We start from the raw sequence: 5,000 nt of genomic DNA, 5'->3' as shown, positions 1-5,000 counted from the left end.
ACTATCTAAGTCCATAAAGCACGCAAGCATCGTCAAGCTCGACTTGAGCGTATCCACGGATAGTGCGCGCAAATACGCTTTCGTCGCCAAGCCGAGCTCTTTTAGGTGAGCCTTCGTTTCCTTGGGAAGAGCTCCCCGGGCCCCCACTACTATTGGCAACACTTTGCCTACCTTTGCCTCGAACATTATTTTGGCTTGGGGTATCAGTCGCTCGTACTTTCCAAGTTTTTCGGAATGGGCGGCTTCCAGGGACCCTTCCGCCTCGAACCTGACGGTGGCGTCGATAACGTAGACCACGTCTTTCAGCGCCACCACCAAATCCGGCATCAGGTACTCCCCTTCCGTGCCCCCCGGAAACTTTTGCTCTCTCGCGACTTTTGCTTCGGGGATCTTCAGGAAGTGGTCCTCAAGGCTCGACACGATTGCGTCGTGTCGCTTAATGCGGAGACCTTTCACGGCGACGCACTGGCCTAAGATGTGCCCGATCGTCTCGACTCGGGCTCCACATCTACGGCACAAGGGCTCACGCCCCTGATTCTGGCGACCCCGCTTCAGGGCCTCACGCGTGGCTACGGTGTTCGTTCGGAGTTTGATCGCCTCGATCTCCCGCGAGGGGAGGAGAATCCCGCCCTCCGTGAGCCACCAATTGGCGTTCGGGTCATCCTCAAAGTATGAGATGCCCACACCCTGCGACTTCCTCGAAGACCATTCCTTTATTTCCCTTTGGCAGAGAGTCTTTTTCATTTTCTCTATCTCTCCCAAGCCTTCGGGGGCTCTTAATCTAAGACCGCGGGCCAGGTCCCTTATGCGGTCGTCGATCCTGCTTGCAGCTATTACGGACCGGGTCAGAGGGTCTTCACTTTCCTTTAGACGTAGCATCGACCTAATGCGTGAGATTGGGATTGCGTAACGCAACCGAGGCATACCTAACCCACCGTCCCTCCGTCGCGCGTAGAACACACTAACAACGGTGGAATTGGGTAGGTGGTAAATCTTACGATATACGTTCCGCAGACTAAGGTCTAACCTTTCCAGGGCTGCGACCGATGGTCCTCCCGCACTCAGTCTATAAAGGAATTTGGGAATTATATAAGAGCGAATTAGGTGCAGCTTCTCGCTAGGCTTCAATGCGAGGCTTCCTGCTCTTTCAACACTGCTTTCCAGACACTTAGCAGTGGCTCGGTAATCCATTCCGTACCACGGACTTACCGGCATTCCCAAATATGTGACCGATTTTTCTGCGTCGGTTACAGGTATGAATGAGTCCCCAATCATTAGCATCGGGTCCTCAACGGCGTAGGTTCTCCTGAGTTTGCGGATCGAGAAACAGGTACACTTGCTCGCATTGAGCCTCATGCCTAGGGCATCGAGGTACTCAACTACGGCAGTTATCAATTTTTGGCATTCATTCGCGTTTTGACCTATCAGGGTCAGGTCGTCAGCAAAAGCGAGTACGGGCAGTTTCCCAGATGGAACTACTGCTCCAAGGCTGGATTTCTCCAACCTATCGAGCAGAGGGTCTAGAACCACATTGAACAGGAGCGGCGAGAGGGGGTCCCCTTGCTTGACACCCCTGCGGATGTCCAGCCGGATACCCCTCCCGAAACCCCCTATCTCCGTGGAAGACCCCGTGTACATTCCCGCGACAAGTCGCTGAATGTGTGGGTGAACCCCCTTCTTTCGTAACGCTTTTAGGATCGCAGAGTGCGGCACCGAGTCGAACGCCTTGGAGACGTCCAACAAGGCTACCGTGGATCCGCCGTTGACCTTGGCTTGCTTCGTTACCTCGTTTAAGAGGAACAAGTTACTAAAGCAGCCGTCCTCCGATACAAATCCCTTCTGCCTCGCGGAGAGAGTCACCGACCTTCCCAACCTTTCGGCTATGAGGGCCGAGTACAATCTCGAGACGAGGGAAGATATTGTGATCGGGCGCCAATTTTCAGGTTTTCTCGTTTCACACCCATCCTTCGGAAGGAGGGTGGTCCTGTTCTTTTTCCACTCTCTTGGAAAGAATCCTGTGCCTAACAGTAAGTTGAAGAGCTTCGCCAATACCTTCGCAATCCCCGGGAAGTTCACCAGATGGTGTTTCATTATCCCGTCCAAGCCAGCTGCGGTCCCTGGACGGGTTGCCCTCAGTCGAATCCTCACCTCCTTCGGGCACAAATAATCGAAATTATTGTGGATCGATTTCACCCTGGAATCACCTAGAACCAGATGGTCCTCTGCAGCTTTTCCCCAGAGTTCCTCGTAAAGGCTCCGCACCGCGTGGGCGGGCGGTTTCTCGTCCTCGTCACCTCCTTGCCATAACGAGTCCAATCGATCCGAAACAACCAGTCTAGCTAGTCTTCGCGGACAATGCTCAAACATATCGGAGCTCCTAGCGTATGCAAATCTTTTTCTCTTGCCGCTCTTTGCCTCTTTTCCGTTCCTCGGAGGGCCCCTCCTCCGGAACTTACTGTTCCGACTTTTCGCCCGGCGTGGGCTCTTTGTCTCTTCCTCTCCTCCGTCTGGAATTAACGCCGGGTGCAGCCAATCGGTCACGAAATTTTCTGTCAATTGACGGATCCGTTCCTCGGCCAATCCTAAGATAGCTCTGGATAGGATTCCGTCTAATGCGCTACATAATTCGGCGGCCTTTTCCCCTTTGGGCGTGCCGATATCGAGCGCCTTCTGAAAGATTCCCCTCTGCCAGTGTCGCAGTTCTCCTCGCGGGTCATGCGGAATCTGGCGAGGGTTCTCCTTCGTCAAGTCCATGGGGGTTGCCTCGATGTTCTCCGAGTTCGACTCGATATCGGGTACCAGTTCAAGTTTTTCTGCATCTGCCGTTCCGAGATCTGAGCATCCTGGAGGCGTCTGCGTACTTCGCTCGTCTTGGTCCCCGATAGAGGCTTGCGTCAAGTCCAGTTTTCGCTCCCTACCGAGCATGGTCCGTCTTCGTGAACGCACCTGGGCCGGAGTCTTAGACCCCAAAGCCTCAGAAATGCGAATGTTCACGCGGCGGTCTCCAGAGAATTTCTTGATTAACACGGAGAGTTTCGCACACTCTTCCTCGGTCCATTGATAGTCCTTACGTCCCGATTCTTTGAGAACCTTCGGGACAAGGCACGACCGGAGACGCTTCTCATTCCGCAATGCGGGGTGCGCATGGCGTTCATGAGTCGCTAATCCCCGAGCCGTAGGGAAAAACCTCGGACATCCTTCGCAAGAATATTCTTTTTCAACCGGCCCCCTGGCGCCACTCATCTGCCCTTTGCAGTGCGGATAGTGGCATGCAACGGATTGATAGGATCTGTACTCCGTTGCGCATTTCGAACATCGAAATCTTTGCCTCGTACCAGGGTGCACCATTTTAACATGTCCCGTGATCCCTCTCGCACTAGTCATTACGCTAGCGCACAGCGGGCACGGGAACGGCGTCACAATTGGGTATGCTATCCAATATTCGTTGTCCGTTCGGTCGCCAAGTCGCGTCGGGTATCGTCCACCAGCCGAATTTTCCACACAGTCGGGACTAGAACTGTGAGGCATCCGAGGCTTAGCTTGCGCTATAAGCTTTGCTGACATGTATGGTTTGAAGGGTTTCGGGCCAGCGTCAGCCCTACTTACCGGTACACACACAGTGCCGGACAAGGTCAAAATCAGTTTGGAGTGCGCACCCATACCGTTTATCGCACTCCGTAAACAAACGGCCGTCTGGGAAGCATTACACACCGGGCGTATTCCCAGCCACCCGGTGAGAGAACCCAACCCGGAACCCAAAAGGACCCCGGGGAGAGACCAACCCTCGTCCCGGCGATCGCAGGGGGAACTCCCGGCAACCCGCCCTGCATCACCCCCTGAACGGATTTTTCCATTTCTCGGGTCAATTATGTACCATCTCCAAAAAGGGACTAGGTAGAGGTGGGCGAGATCCGAAGAGACCGAGAACCAACCCCGAATCACTTCCTCGCCATTTGCTGACCGGTTGGACTCGCCAATGCGATACTCCACATATAAGTCAAAATCATTTTGGGATCCCCTTGGACATTGCTCAGAATGGCGCAATCGCCGGTGTTTTTCGGAGATTCTGGGCAAAAAGACTGGTCCAAAACGCCGATTTTTTGCGGGACTTAGAAAATTTTCGACCATTTTCCAAAGATTACGTTCTCTCTGCATGTCCTTCCCAGTTTACCCTTACTTCTTACTTTATTATTATTAATCGGCACTTAGAAAATTTTTCCAAGTAATTTATTCGTTTTCAGCGAATAATTTGCGCATTAAATTCGCTTCACTTGCGGATTTTTTCCCGGAAGAATTGCAAAAATCGTTACATCAGTTACAAACCAAGTCAACCTTTCAACATATATATATCGTTACTTAACACTTAATTCATTTTCCTCGACATTATAAGCCAGGCATGGAAATATCCCCTTCCCTCGCCCATATTTCGCAATATCCAAAAAAAAAGCAATTTTTAATCGTTTGTTTGGACTTGTACGTTCCCTTCATTGCCTTTATTTAATAAAAAGGTAGTGATATCCTCATGGAAACGGCTTTCATGTAAAGGAATAATAGCCGTTCTTATTATTGACCGTGTTAGTCACCGTGGACAGATGGGATTCGCTCCGGATAAGTCGGTTCTCAACCAGCCATAACATTTACTCCGCGTTGGAGAACCATGTCAATTTCCAAAAGTTTTAGGCCTTGGGATTTTTTTTCTTCGTACTCACATTCACGGTGCGAAGTTTCAACGTTTTTCTTCCAAGGATAAAAATTTTCATTTTTCAATTCGATTTTTACGTAATTTTGATCACCGAAATGCAAGGTAGCATTTCTCATGTATAATTATTCAGATTAAAATTAATGGAGCGGTATCATACTTTATTTAAACCCAATATCTTTGAAAAAAGGAGTAACATATTGATGCCATTAAACATGTGTTACCATACCAGCCGGGATTTGATGCTCCAAAGGCTGTCAAGGTGCGTCTAAAAAAATTGATAATGCAAGCACTATTTTCC

The sequence above is a fragment of the Hetaerina americana genome, unplaced genomic scaffold (genome assembly GCF_022747635.1).
Source record: "Hetaerina americana unplaced genomic scaffold, ioHetAmer1.1.p SCAF_620, whole genome shotgun sequence".
Lineage (NCBI taxonomy): Eukaryota > Metazoa > Arthropoda > Insecta > Odonata > Calopterygidae > Hetaerina > Hetaerina americana.
The sequence above is the reverse complement of the archived record's forward strand: the minus strand, read 5'-3'. Positions refer to the sequence as shown.